This window comes from Alosa pseudoharengus, unplaced genomic scaffold (genome assembly GCF_046254945.1).
Source record: "Alosa pseudoharengus isolate Yale_2024_CS ecotype anadromous, Long Island Sound unplaced genomic scaffold, YU_APseudo_1.1 YU_APseudo_1.1_scf_9, whole genome shotgun sequence".
NCBI classification, from domain to species: Eukaryota; Metazoa; Chordata; class Actinopteri; order Clupeiformes; family Clupeidae; genus Alosa; species Alosa pseudoharengus.
This window is the reverse complement of record NW_027468881.1, coordinates 39,902,175-39,918,036: the sequence shown is the minus strand read 5'-3', so window position 1 is coordinate 39,918,036 and position 15,862 is coordinate 39,902,175. Positions and strand designations below refer to the sequence as shown.

The 15,862-nt window shown below is 41.4% G+C and overlaps 1 protein-coding gene, 1 long non-coding RNA gene and 1 other non-coding gene across 3 annotated transcripts in view; 1 reads left to right on the top strand and 2 right to left on the bottom strand.

The window, feature by feature from the left end:
• LOC143114821 (tumor necrosis factor receptor superfamily member 14-like) overlaps positions 1-15,862 on the top strand; it is a 199,895-nt gene that overhangs the window by 137,857 nt on the left and 46,176 nt on the right. The gene's annotated exons all lie outside the window — the stretch shown is intronic.
• On the bottom strand, positions 1,861-4,997 carry LOC143114986 (uncharacterized). The gene is made up of 4 exons (XR_012985022.1): positions 4,729-4,997; positions 3,551-3,618; positions 3,190-3,364; positions 1,861-2,816 (listed from the first exon to the last, which is right to left on the bottom strand). It is a non-coding gene; the product is annotated as an uncharacterized LOC143114986 (long non-coding RNA).
• On the bottom strand, positions 9,991-10,063 carry trnaf-gaa (transfer RNA phenylalanine (anticodon GAA)). The gene has a single exon. It is a non-coding gene; the product is annotated as a tRNA-Phe (tRNA).

Here is a 15,862-nt window from a genome sequence, read left to right as displayed (position 1 = left end):
TCGGAAAAACAAAGTAGCCATGGGGGCGGTCCTTGTCATTCCGAGGTGCTCTGAATGCACCCTTAGCCTGCAGACAGATCTTGCAGTTGCCTTCCACGAGCTGCACGAGCTGAAACACGCCCTCATGACGTCAGTTCAAAGACGTGATAGGGCCATTTGGGAGGAATGTCCTTATGACGATTATGACTGGAGGCTCATGTTGGAATATGCGAAAATAAACAGAAATCGAAGGGATACCTTCTTATACGTGATTTCTGCAACAATGGTAGGCTAGCCTACTGAAAACGTTTGGATATTCTGTTATTTTCTGCTGTTGGCTAAATATATAGACACACATATAGGGGAAACACTTGATATTGAATTTATGTGCTACAATGCAGGCCTGTTAACTGTATGACAACAGTGGTTTATTTAAACTACATCATAAGAATTTATTTCGTCAGTCATCATGCTCATTTTAATGAGTAAGAATGAAAGTTCTGCTGTGTTTATTGCAAACAACATTCCGCGATATCTCCCGCGAGTCACGTCAGGCAGACTGTAGCCTGTCTGTCCGGGATGAGCTGCCCTCTGTTGTAGCTCCTCCCGGCTAGCCTCTGAAGTTCACGTTTACGTAGTAAGCCAGACCAAGTCAGACTCAGTCCATCTCGAACAAGCCTAAGATCTGTCTGCAGGCTAAGACTCCCGTGATATTTTAAGGCCATGTGACATGGTGTCACGGGGGTAAGTCCCTCCCCGGCTGACAGAAGTCGGACAGAATATCTAACCAGCAAGCATTGCGTCCATCCCAGTATGCATCGTGTTCAACCCAGCATGCATCACATCAAGTCAGATCTGCACAGATCTGCCGCAAGTCGAACTCGCCTAATAACAGGGAAACTAACGGGACAGGAAGTGCAGACCATATAAGGGAAAAGGGGTGGAGACAAAGACACATGACCTGACAAGTAAAAACAGAGCACATGACACAGAAAAATACACAGAATGGCCACCAGGGGGGCACAAAGTCACTAGTCCAGGCAGAATCCTGACAACCGTGTGGTGTAGTTATTCACTGTGTGCTCATTTTAATATCATCCCTCCAGTGTGTGTGTGTGTGTGTGTGTGTGTGTGTGTGAGAGAGAGAGAGAGAGAGATGCACTTGTGGTTTTGTGACTCCCTTATAGCAATTCCATGGCGATTCCAGGAGTGACTGCCTGTTGTAAGTCTGAGGAAGGGCTGTAAAACTTTAATGGCAGCTCTCCAGTGTGTGGATCACTTTTCCCGGGTGACTGCCTGCCTGTGCCTGTCTATCTGGTGACCCAGCCTTATTTGCCTGTCTTTTGTTTCTGTTTAAAACTCTGTCCCTGTGTCTAATAAATTATTTTATTAGCCTATATCAGCCTACTCGCTTCTCATGTTGATGCCTGGGAGAAGAAAGCCTCACACATTCCCCTTCTCGATTATATCCCAGACAGGCTCCTTTTCTGTGGAAGTACTGTCATCATCCTACTCAAAAGTATGTGCTTCTAACATATAATTTTCAACACCACAACTCATAGACCAACAAGATGTGTGACATGCAGTGTATGGAGCAATGCTGAACTCTCTGTGGGGACACACACTGTAAGAAATTTTCCCGTAAAAAAACAGGAATCAACTGGCAGCAGAGTTTCCAGGAGATTCCTGTTATTTAACGGTGCCCTGGTTTAACATTAAGTTAATGTAAAATAACAACATTAATTTCCTGTAAATTAACAGGAAACAACTGGCAGGATTTCCAGGAGCTTCCCGTTGTTTAACGGCAGACTACCATAACATTAAATTCCTGTATAACATAATTTTCATGTTGGGTAACAAGAAAAAAATGTGATCTACGCATTAGTTACACAACAGGTCTTTATTTTTTTACAATTACAGGAAACAAGTGCCATATATTGAGTTCATCCACTCTCAAATCAACATTTTAAAGATAAAAATCCATGTTTTCACATCAGTTACTTATTTGTAATTTAACAGATATTTAATTTCACAGCACTTACTTGACAGTCTAACAGTAAAGTAATCTTTTTGAAAGATGAAGGGACATGAAGCAAGATAGTAATTTTGGAAAATGTAGACTGACTATAATCGTATTTCAGGATCAGGGAATAAGACACAGAAGAATGATCATGGAAAATAAAAACATCGCATTAGGCTCGTGTATCATGTATGAATGTAAAATGTAGATACATAGTAGTATTTTGAAAATCGGATTTCAAAGAACAGGCAATAAGACACAGAGGAATTACAATGGAAAACAAAAACATTTCATTAGGCCCGTTTAAAATGTAGACACGCTATCTAGTTGTATTTTGAAAATCGTATTTCAAAAAACAAGGAATAAGGTACAAAAGAATTATCATGAAAAACAAAAACATCGCATTAGGCTCGTGTATCACGTATGAATGTAAAATGTAGACACGTGATCTAGTTGTATTTCAAAAATCGGGAATAAGGTACAAAAGAATTATCATGGAAAATAAAAACATCGCATTAGGCTTGTGTATCACATATGTATGTAAAATGTAGACATGTTATCTACAGTAGTACTATTTCAAAATCAAATAAGATAGAGAATAATTATCACAGATAATTATCAATATCATTGCATTGCATTGGGCTTGTGTACATGTGAGAATGAATAAACTGACAGATTATGTCCAGAAGAATTTAAAGTACAGAGATCAGTATAAATGATAATCAGGGAGGAAATCAAGTAACATTCATGAGAAATCAAGTATAACATTCACTTTACTTATTAGTGATTGTTCTTAGGCTTCTTCTGGGCCTTTTTTCTGTGAGAGAGAGAAAGAGAGAGAGAGAAAGTTACAAAAACTGATAGGGTACACTAGGATTCATGTAGAGGAAAATTGTGCCAAAGTGAATGAATCGGATGTGAATTTGTAACGTTAACACACTTTCTCACAATGAAATTAACTGACATTTATTACTTACTGTAACTGCATTTATATTTGATTTAATCAGTTGTATGAAGTAGAAGTATAGTGTTCTGTGGTTATTACAGCAGTACTATGCATGATTGCTCTCTACAGAGGGTGTAATCCTGCATAGTAGTGCTTATAACTACATAGTAGACTACTACACAACCCCCCCAATACATACCACACATAAAACAAATTCTGGTTCGAAAGTGTGACATGAACTTACCTCTGGATGAATTCAAGGGTGCACGCTGCCTCCTCCTGATATTGCAGATTCAGAATGTAGAAGGTGGAGAAACATGTCGCAAGGCCTGTTAGAAATGTGGCGAGGTTGGACCCTTCACAAACGATTAAGGATTCAATGCTGACCATCCACTTTTGATGATTACCTTGTCGTTCACCTGAAAAAAATAATTTATCATATTCAATTTAAGATATAGATCCACATGTCAACTATGATTAGATTCATTTTAGGATTTTGTCCAAACAAAATTCAATACAGAAAAAAAAACCATTTAGTGTTCAAAAGTTGATTTAAATATGTATATGTTGATCATTATTACTCTAGTGAATGAAAACAAACATACCTAGTAATATCAGGCGAGGCGTCACAGGTAGGCTTGGAAGACTCAACATCAGCTACGGTCGCACATCCCTTAGCAAAAGAAAAGAAAGGCACTCAACAACTCTTCGTGATGTGTGTGTGTGTGTGTGTGTGTGTGAGTGAGAAAGTGAATAATCTCTGAGTGTGTGTGTGTGTGTATGTATGTAAGGAGTGAGTGAATGTGAGTTGTCTGCAAGGTGAGTATGAAAGGTGTGTGTGTCTGCCGTTGAATGATTAAAAGTGATGAGCGGGTGTGATAAGATGTTTGTGTGAGGAATGTGTGTGCAAAGTAAGGGGGCTTGCTTTTGAAATAGTGTCCGTCTTATCAAAACCACATTGTTTATGGTTTCTATACATGTGCGTCTAAAGACCTAGATAGATAAAGAGATAGATAGATAGGTACTTTATTGATCCCCAGGGGAAATCCAAGACCTGCATGTCTCTTAAATTTTATTTGGCAATCTGGAACACAGCATGGAAGGTCTATATTGGGTATATTGTCATGAATTTAGGTATGGCTCACATAAATAGACGCAGTGGACTGATGCCCACATATCTGACATGTAAACATCTTCCTGTTGCATGCCGCTAGCTCAAATGAACTCGGGAGGAATACCATACGCGTGTCATGCAACCACCTCTGCTATGGAGAGCTAGCTAGGCTACTAACTATCATTAGCTTTCTAAACTGAAGGACTTAACACAACTTTAAGTAATTACCAGCACGGGCGAAATCCATGCATACAAGTAAACACTGAAAGCAGCAGTCAACGCTGATCCGTTTGTGCCATATTGTTTATTTGGCCACTGGTTTATTAAACTGATGATGCTAAGCAGACTTAGCTAGCAAGCACGTGTTATAGCAGGTAAATCCCGCGAGTAAACTTTCAAAAACTACGCATACCCTACACATACCAATACATTTAGATGGCTCCAGATTGCAATGAAGAAACGTAAAATTTGATCGACAAGTGTAGTGATAACGATAACGCATGGCTTAAGAAGGGCGAAAGCGCGGTCTTGGCTAGCTGAATAGCACTGCTACTAACTTCGTTTCAGCAGGGTAACATTCAGAGATGTTGTATTATACAACTTAATATAAACATGACCAGTGTGCTTTCAAACGTTGTATTTCTGGTCAAAGGTGACAGATAAACTCACCTTATTGTGTTGATGGCTTTCGATGGGTTTGGGTATGATTCCAACGTATCGTCTTCTCTCAGCAGACAGCTTCCCATCACCAGAACGAAGGTAACGTTAATAGATAACAGGAAGTACGTGTGTTCCAGAATAAACATTACGGGCGTGGTAAATAACAGTGTTGGAGCCTGATTTTACATATTTGTCTTACTAATGACCGGAAAGTCCTGTTTATTAAAGAAAACCGGTGAATAATGTTGGAATCTGGGTGTAAATTTACAGAAACTTTTTACAGTGCAGGAAGTTTCATCACTAAACCCTTTTCAAGCTGTTAGACACCCAGCTGTTCTCTTCTGCTTGCTACATCTCTTCCTCACATCTCTTGCCAAGTCACTTTTGCTCTAGTCTGTTTATCTCAAGTCTCACTCTGATAAACAACTTCTGACTTTACGGAGTCAAAATGCACAGGAGTGTAATGCAGAATACACTATATTTCATCCATCCCCGAATACGAGGCACTCTCTGGTTCTCTGAACAGTGTGTTTGCCTCTTGTCCTTCATGTGCCAGCAAGACCACCCAGAAGACAACAGAACTACAAACTATTCTGCACTTGTACACTATTCACAGTCTCTCCCAATTCGGGTTTGCTGGTTGTCTTGACTGCAACAAAAGGTATTATCTGTAGCTGGCCAATGAAAGGAAGATTTTTAAAGGGTCAAAAACATGCAAACACTGGAGTGGATTGGCTAGAGAAGTCACATGACCTCAACCCTGGTGAGTTGTGAAAGCAACATGTGGGAGATGCTTCAGGGAGGGGTGACAGTTCTACACATTACCAACAAATTGACACAATATGAAATGTCTGCAAGGCTGCAAAGGCCCAGTCACGGTGCCAACAATAACTGTAATGCTAACTGTTGCTGTGGCGATTAAGAGCATCTGTCCACTCTGCCAACCACATAGTAACTGTTACCGGTCACTGATAAGACCCTGCAGAACACTGAGTACAAGCACAGATGTTCAGCTGATGGTTTCTTGGATTCTGATTGGCTGTCACTGTTTCTATTATTCATGCAATTGCTTTGAAAGGGGCCAGTTATAGGCTTGTTTGTGTCTCAATCATAATGGTGTGTGGTGTGGACATTGTTCTCTGTGGCTATTTCAGGAATGAAGTACAACTACTTTGAAGGTGTGTTTTGTAATGTGATGCCCTTGGTCTATGAGCTAGGCTGCTGTCAAGTCAAATGAGATGACAAAAAAGAGATTATACCCAAATGCTTTTGGTTGAGTTTAAATAGCAAAAGCCAAGACAAGACATGTAAGAGATCATCTCCCAGCTCTGATTGCATTTCAAGCTGTGAAAGAGAAGACTCGGGCTGCCAACTGCTCCACTTTTGTTTTCACTGCAGCTTTTGTCTTGATAGTGAGGATTCACTTGATATGCAGCTTCCCATGGCACCATGATCAACACTGAACTGCCTGACTGCAATATAAACTGCTGTGTATTCATCAGTCATGTCACCGTGTTTGTGTAGCAGTCTAGACATGTTTCAACATCAACAGTGAGATTCCCTTTTTAGCAGACATTGGCTTCACACCTCGTCTGCAGGGGAGTGGGGGTGTGACCAGAGCTGTATAGCTGGTTTGAACTCTATCTACAGCTCTGGATGTGGTGTGTATTTTGCACCATCTAGTGGTCCATGGAAACCTTTAGTTTTCAGGGATATTACCTCACTGAAGCAAAGAGTTACTTCTATATTATTTGCCTGAAGTGGGAGACATCACCTCCACAACCTCCTTCCTGAAAAAGACACAACAGAGGATGCACTTCCTGCATTCCAGAGAGGTTAACAGTTTATAGTTCCTCTTAATATTTACTGACCGCTGCTTTCCTTCCGTGTGGAGGAGCATGATATAAACCAGTCGCATAGAAACGCTGGCACGAACACAGGCCCGGGGAATTGACCAGCAGTGCAAAGATGAGGAGAGCTATTGGCGACAGGTTCTTAAGCGAGTGGTAAAGGTGACTAGGTTTCTGTCAGAATGCAGTCTGTCATTCCAGGGAAGTGAAGAGACTTTCGGATCACCACATAATGGCAATTACCTCGGAATACTAGAGCTTAAAGCATAAAGACATATAGGAACAAGGGGAAGGGGACGACCTCCTTTCTTTGTAATACAATTTGTGAGGACTAATGGGACAACGTGTGCAAGCAGAAATCATTTGCCAAGTGCAGAGATCAAAATACTTTGCAATGATTGTTGATTCTACCCCTGATTTGGCTCACATTGATCAGCTGTCATTTATGGTCCGCTATGACAGAATAGGGCGAAGAGTTTGAGAGGTTTTTGACATTTCTTCCCATTTACAGTCACACTGGTGCATCACTTTTTGGATCAGTCTCACAGATTCTCAAGGAAACTAACCTTGACATCAACAATTGTAGTGGCCAGTGTTAAAGTCTAACATGTCAGGAGTCTGAAAGGGCCTGAGAGCGCGTATTCAAGAGGTAAATCCCTTGGCCAACTGGATACCCTGCGCTGCGCACTCGCTTAATCTGGTTGGAATGAACAGTGTTGACTGTTCGATGGAAGGTTTTAATGGATGGACTTGAACCAAATGAAAATAATCACATGGCGATATTAAAGTCACTGTCAGACACAAGGTGGGCTTCCCACGCACAGCCCACCAAAGCGCTTTCCATCAACTATCACAATATACATGACGTCTTGCGCAGCCTGTCAAATGATACAACTCAGAGTGCTGACACTAGAGATGAAGCAAAATCCCTTGTCAAAAAAATTAACAAACTAGAGAATGCTTTTTTGAACATATTTTAGCCGGACTTGGATCTTATGAAGGCTGTAGCCTTGATTCAATCACTGACCGATTTTGTTCAGAATTTGCGCAACAGCTTTGAAGAACTGGAACTGGCCGCCAAGAGCATGTCTTATACCGTACAAGAACAGTACTCGGGGAGCAGTGAGGGGTTAGGTGCCTTGCTCAAGGGCACTTCAGCCATGCCTACTGGTCGGGGTTCGAACCGGCAACCCTCCGGATACAAGTCCGAAGCGCTAACCAGTAGGCCACGGCTACCCCTAAGTAGTTCAGATCAAAGACACAAGAAGGTAGTAGAGGCAGAACAATCAGATGCTACATCAAGCTGCAGTTCAGATCAATGATCTCTGTCCTGTGACACCGATAAAATGATCTCCTCCTCTATGTAGAGGTCCTCTTCCTCTCTACTGCTCCCTTGTGCACTAGATCCTGTTCCATGTACTACAACAAGACCTGGGCGGTGGGAAATGATACCTTTCACTCTGCTTGAAAAAATTTGCATCATTAAATCGAATATTTTGCCACGCTTTTTATTCCTATTTCAGAATCTCCCATTGTACGTAGCACAGACATCATTTAAGTTTTGGGACAGCCTGTTGAGGAAATTTATATGGGATGAAGAGAAACCAAGAGTTAAAATTAAAACTTTACAACAAAAGAAAGACATAGGGGGGCTTGCACTACCCAACCTGATGAACTACTATAATGCTGCACAACTAAAAGCAATATTAATTATGAATAATAAAAAGTTTCAACCAAAATGGAAAGATATGGAAGTTAACCTGGTTGAGTCATTTAACACCTGGGTTACTTTAAGTAAAATCAAAATAAATAACTTTACTGTAATTAATACAATTAAAATATGGAGAAGATTATGTAAAGTAATGAAAGTTAAAGATGAGGATTGGATTTGCTTGAGAAAAATCCAAAAGGACCCAAATTTCATCCCAAATAAATTGAACAACGCCTTTAAGATATGGGAAAGTAAATGTATTACAAGATATTACCACATGTATGATGATCTAGGCCAGGGTTTGTCTCTTTTGACACTATAGCTAGTAAATATAACCTCCCAGAAGTCATTTTTATAGATACCTACAAGTGAGAAACTATTTAAATGAAAACACTGAAATAACAGCTTTGAAAGAGCTCCACCCTCCGGTGGGGCAAATGGTTATATATATCCAAAGCAAAAGCAAAAGACAATTCTATCAAATATTACTACAGAATGAAGAAAAAGTAATAACAAGTATCAAAGAGAAATGGGAGAAATGAATTAAAAATGTCCTTATCTGAGAAAGAATGGGAGCAGAGTTTTAAAGATATAGTGATTTATACAAGATCCTTGTTGTATTGGCGGGAATATGCTTGGAAGATTAATATTAGATACCTCAGAACACCGTCAACTATAAAATACACTCAGATAAGCACCAGTGGGGTATACTACGAATCTCGATTAGTGGTTTAGCGAGGTATGTTGAGCTCAAAGCCAGGGTATGCTGTGACACGAGTGGATCTGTTTTAGTGCCGCTATATCACCATGGTATCTTATGCTGTCAACCAAACCTGGTCGGGAGGAGGTTATGTGCTTATAGCTCAAATTTAAGTTATAGCTCAAATCGTGTAATCTACCGCCCACTGACCAATCAATTGTCTTAAAAACGAAGTTCTCTCACGTGTAGGATTCTGTCATATCTTACAGGTGGAGCTCCGCCTCTACTAACATTTTGGATCTCGAATGCGCTTTAATAGTGCTGTGCGTGCAAATATCCCACTATGGACGTGCATACCATACAACAACTGATGACAGTTGATTTATTTGATGTTATAGGTTAGACACAAAAAATGACCGCAGTGTAGATTAAGCTATCAATCATGAATGCGGAAGTAATTGTTTTTAAATAGAGGCGGTCTTGTGCGGCTCCACGTTTCACGATTGGCCAACGTCATCCCGACACCGAGAACGAGAATGCGCACAGATCTGAGCTGAAAGCCTAGTTTGACAAATATATCAGTAGTCCTTATCCTGAACTATCTGTCAAAAATAAGCCCCGCCCCCTGAAACGTCATAAATCACGTGTTAGTCACGCCTCTTTTTTATGCAAATTACGCCACGTGTTGTTTGTTATTGTTATTGTTTTGTGAGTCATGTGACAGTCATGTGACTGGTGTCATACCCCTGGGCGGCCATATTGGATGTAAAGTCATGTGACAGTCATGTGTCTGGTGTCAAACAATGCCACGCCCCCCTTGGCATCCATATTGGATGTAGTGTCATGTGACAGTCATGTGACTGATGTCAAACCCCTGGGGGCCATATTGGCCCCCAAACCCCCATGTGTGTTTTGTGGATAATGGGTGGATCAGATAAACTTTGTAATAGTTGTATTATGTTTTGTGGTAAATGGGTATAAAAAAAAAAAAAAAAAAAAGAAAATGGTGTTGCCGGAACCCGGATTCGAACCAGGGGCCTCTAGATCTTCAATCTAACGCTCTCCCAACTGAGCTATTTCGGCTGACGGGCTTCAATGGTATGCAATGTAATATAACCCTTATAAGCGAATTCATGGTGGTCGTAGGTGACCGGAATGTATGTCTATGACCCCCCTCTACTTTGTAGGGGTGGTGTTTTGTCCGGGCTTGTCACTGAGTGTAATGTTTGTGAACCCTTTCATGCGGGGGGTCGGCCTACTACCTACGTACACTAGTGTTGATAACATTGTAAATGAGCTGTTTATGAGTAGTGACGCCTGTATGCAGACAGCTGGCTATCTATAAACCCTTTTGTAGTGGGTGTGTTTTGCCCCGGCCTGTCTCTAGGATTGAGATTATAAAAGCTGTGTGCGATGTATAGCTATCATTGCTAGCAGTGGTTTTGAACAGAACTTACCATGGCAGACATGATTGAATCGGGAAAATCAAAGAGACGGATTACGCTCACGCCTGTTAGCGCCAAGCTATCGAATCCTGAAATGACTTATGCACCGCAGAGGAGGAGACCTGAAACTTTTGTTAATTTTCTGAGTAAACCTAATGATGGCGTGGAATACCAATGGTTGCTGAATGATGGTCGCATAGGAGGCTATGTTTTTGACAAGGAAGATCGCAGTGTGAAGCTATACGACTTGGCATCTCCGGATTTGGTGTTTTCAGAAGATATGTCACACATTTCATTTTGTGATGCCGATTGGGTGATGTTTAGGGACTCTTGGATGGATATTGTACAGCCTACTATGGACAGTCGCTACACAACAACCTGGAATAGTCCAGCCTATGTCAAGTCTTACCATGTGTGTGCTGACTGCCAGCAGGATCTCATTCGCCTGTCTAGCGGCGCATTCAGAAGACCCTCATACTATAATGAAGAAGAATTGCGTGAATGCGTATATACACCTAAAGTGGAGTATCTTTGGAGAGACCGACATGTTCTAAGTGATGTTTTCAGAAAGGTTGATAGATTGTTCAAATGGAGTGCAGGTTTGGATAGATACCAGGACGTCAAGGCGTGTCTTTTCCAGACGAACCAAGATGATCTGGAACTGGCCAACCAATGTAAAGAAGCAGCTCCGGAATCAGCGCCCCCTCGTTCATGAAGCTTAAAAAGAGGTGTTCATACAAAGGGTTCCTTTACTCTCAGAGCTGTTGTGAACATCATACAATGTCTCTATATGTGGATGAAGTTGAAATGGCGGAAGCGTATGTAGGGCCTGATGGTGCGGATCGAAGTTCAAGAAGTATGTTTTTTCAAGAGGACACAGTAATTGAACAAGAAATGATACATAATGACATGGATTACTTGTGCGAGAGATTTGCGATGCTAACTTTGGCGGATGATAAAGAGGATGTTAGAAAATGTGATCTTGAGGTTGATGACACCCCTGTGGGTGTACCTCCTACCGGTAACAAAAACGGCTCTGAAGATAAAGGAGAAGCCCCACATGATTGGGTAGTGGAGAAGTCTCAGCCCTCCAGACTACACCCATTGAATGGTTAGTGGCTGTATACGATCACACCAACCAGGATCATCGAGACGTTCAGAACTGTCGTGATGCCTGCAACAGATGTTAAGATGACTGATACGTGTGTATACCTTCAAAATACCTGTGGTGGGGTGGAAATGATGGATTGTTCAGAAGACTTAGAGAATGGTGTGTCATTAAACCCTGTATCATCAGCAGATGGAACCGGGACTTCTAAAGCTACTGGTGAAGACCTTGTTGGTTGTTTGGCAGAGCTACCTCTTGGACTTATCAAGGCCTGTGTGTGTATGACGCTACAACACCTCATCACCCAGAAGTTACAGGAGGACTGTTTTGGATGTCAAGTAAACCACCCCAGCCAGATTCAACATTCTTGCCTCTTTGAACTGGATGCGTACTATTTTCAAACAAATGTTGCGGATATAAAACGACGGCTATACAAAAGACCACTACTACAAAGCGTGAATCATCTACTGGGACATTACGGCTATCAGACCCATCCTCAAAAAATTTGGGGGTCAGTAGAAGCCATCGTCTACGAATTAACAGGAGAGCCATACATCTGTGGGTATTTACACACTTTCAAGGAAAATCACATACAGGATTGTGATACAAACATTATTCTTGAAACTCTGACGTATTGGGACATTTAGCGGTAATGGGGAATTGGTGCTGTGGTTCAGGCCCACCAAAAGAGCGTGTGAAATATGAGCTAACAGCCTTACTGTGTAATGTCATAGCAGACGTATCTACATGTTATGCTACTGATATTGCTGTACCATACCATCATTTTAAAGCCTTAAAAAATCAAATGATGCTTGCTAGATCATTGTCTGAAGAATGGTCCGATCTGCTGAATATGGGATCCTCCATTAACAAGGCGTATCATGTAACAGTGCATGAAATTTTAGAGAACATGTGTATGATTCAGCAGGGGTTTTTCAAGATCGGGCATATCATAGCTCTCTGTACATATGTAACTGATGTATGTGTCATCAAACAAAGTAAAAATGAGTCTGTGGATGTCTATGCGGTTGTGAATAGCCTAGTGGAATTTCTGGTTGCTAAGGATTTTGATGTGTGTGTTAAATTTTTAAACTACCTTGATTCTCTACACATGTTGGATATGTAAGTCTGCTTGTGAAATAAAAGATTGTGAACGCCCATCATGGTCTGTCATTAGTTGTATGGAAGGAGTCATGGAGGAGGTTCTAAATACAATCTACTACACACCTTCAAGCGAGGGTTCATATGGGGGTATAACTAGATTAAAAGAAGCGGCCTTTAAAAAAACAGGGGTACATCTGTCCGATAAGGATGTTGCTGAATGGTTATCAGGGGAGGATGCCTATACGCTTCATAAACCTGTGCGTGTCAACTACAAAAGGAATAGGGTGATTGTGTATGGTATCAACAGACAATTTCAAGCGGATCTGGTTGACATGTCCATATACTCCAGGGAGAATGACCATGCTAAATATATGTTGACGTGTATAGATGTCTTTAGCAAATACGCCTGGGTGCGTATTTTAAAAAACAAAACAGGGATGGCGGTTGCCGCTGCTTTTGAATCAATCATAGAAGAGGGTCGTATACCCCAAAAGTTGCAAACTGACCGTGGGAAAGAATTTTTTAATCAGCATTTCCAGAGGATTGTGAATAAAAACAACATTCATCATTTCGCCACCGGGAGTGAATTAAAAGCTAGCGTCGTGGAGCGATTCAACAGAACTATTAAATCAAGAATGTGGCGTTATCTAACAGCCGCCAACTCTAAACGCTACTGTGACATCTTACCTGATATGGTATCGTCTTATAATAACAGCTATCATCGCAGTATCAAGATGAGACCTGTGGATGTGACAAAAGAAAATGAAAATGTGGTCTTTAAAAACCTGTATGGTGTAAAGACGGGAGCTGCCAAAAAATCTGTGTTCAAATACAAAATAGGAGAGCTTGTTAGAGTATCTAAGGTCAGAGGCGCATTCACAAAGGGGTATGAGGAAAACTACACACGTGAGTTTTTCACCATAGCAGAGTGTGTACATCGAAACCCTCCTGTTTACAGGTTGAAAGACTATGATGGAGACATGTTAGAAGGGTCCTTTTATGAAGTGGAGTTACAAAAAATACTCATAAACAGGGATAAGGCCTTCAAAGTGGAAAAGATTTTGGAAAGCAAAAGAGTGGGTAGGACGCGTATGGTATTGGTAAAATGGTTAGGTTGGCCATCAAAATTTAACTCATGGGTCCCCGCAAAAGATGTGGTTGATGCTTAAAAAATATCTTTTAAATCACAACACAACATACGTGTCCTTATTCACACCGGCGACATCATGGAGGACGAAGGGTTTTATGTGACTTTACCAAGCAATGCGTGCCGCGATATTTATCCCGACAATAGAATATCCAGCTACAGAACTAAGCTGGCAAAAACACTAACACTAAGGGGGGCTTGGGAGGTCGCTTTAATTGAGTTCATGTACCCCAAAACATGGGTTCCATTTCACAAAAAACATTCAAAATTCACAATTACCGATACAGCTACTAACATCCTTATTGTTGGTGAACTTCGTGAAGCTTTCTACAATAGCATTGCTGATATCATAGCAGAAATCAATAGTGTCGGGTCTCATATACAGTTTACCTATGATGAACTACTTCACAAAGTCCATGTGACATCATCCGAAAGTGATGTTTCGCTAACATTCCGAGGGAAGCTAGCCAGGATTCTAGGTTTTGAAGATATGACTCCATTCGCGGTACCCCCCGGGAGCGTCGGTAGATACGCCCCCCACATTGCTGATTTGTATGGCAGGGAATATACGTTGTTTGTCTATACAGACATTATAGACCACCAAGTTGTAGGTGACTATTATGTACCACTCCTGCGATGTGTAGAAATAACGGGTGAGTCCAAAAATATAGTCACAATTGGTTACGACAAACCACACTACGCACGTGTGTCTAAATCACACATCGACGACATTACCATAGAGGTGAAAAGTGATCAGAACTACAACGTGTCATTCAAGTACGGCAAAGTGATTACAAAACTGCATTTCAGACCAGTAAAACAACTTCCAAGAATTTAAAAATGAAAGAATTTAATCCCTACGTGGACCCACATCGTTATGTTACATATTATCAAAACCAGGCGGGTGGACATATTGACGGGTTCGCTGGGGGCCCTGTCATGTATGGAGGATTCGGCTTGGGGTCGCTCCTAAAAGGTCTGTACAGAATGGCTATGCCTCTATTGCGTAGAGGTATTGGAATCGCTAAACCGCATTTAAAAGCGGCTGCTAAAAATATTGTCGGTGATGTGGTGAGCAACGTCATGCAGGCCCACAACAGTCAAGAGGGGTCGGGGGTGTTAGTAATGCAGCGTAGACACATGAAACGACCGCCAGGTGTGAGAAGAGGAAGATACACAAAGAAAAACAATGTAAAGGCTAAGAAAAGATCAGTGTCGAAAAGGAAGGCGCAGAGTAAACAACGGGGGAGTAGACCTGCTAAAAAGAGGCGTAAATACATATTCTAACCATGGCTCTGATACACGGCATGTCGGCGGAGTGTGTCAAATCTGAGTTGGATCTTTTTACAGTGCCTATGACTCAAACGGCTATAGAGAAAAACACCTATGTTGAGATACCTCCCATATCAGCTCTGTCAGACACAGGACCCCTGGAGTTTTTTGTCGGTGGCAGCGGTCAGGATTACATCGATTTGAATAATTCGTTATTGTATACAAGGTTAAAAATCACCTTACCCAACGGAGCGGACCTACCAGCGGGGGCGCCTGTAGGTTTGATTAACTACCCTGGCGGCTCAATCTTCTCTCAGGTCGACATAACACTGGGGGATCGGCTCATATCACAGAGCTCAAACACCTATCCATACCGCTGTATTATAGATTGTCTATTGAATTATGACCGTGAGGCCCTGGAGTCCATTTTCTCTGCGGGGCTGTTTTACAAAGATACAGCTGGTCATATGGATGTCGGGGATCCTGCAGGGGCCAACGACGGGCTCACAAAGAGAGCTGCATTCTCTGAAGTAGAATTGTTAGCTCCAATCCACAGTGACATCTTTTTTCAAGAAAAATTGATGTTAAACGGAATCGATATCAAAATAAGATTAACAAGAGCAAAGGATGAATTCTGTTTAATGCGCAGCGATGCTATAGCATACAAAATCAACATTCTTTCAGCAAGTCTTTTTGTGAAGAAAGTTTCTGTATCTCCGGCTGTGAGACTGGGTCATGCGCAAGCATTGCAGTCCGCCACTGCTAAATACCCTATTGATAGAGTATGTCTAAAAAATTTCTCAATA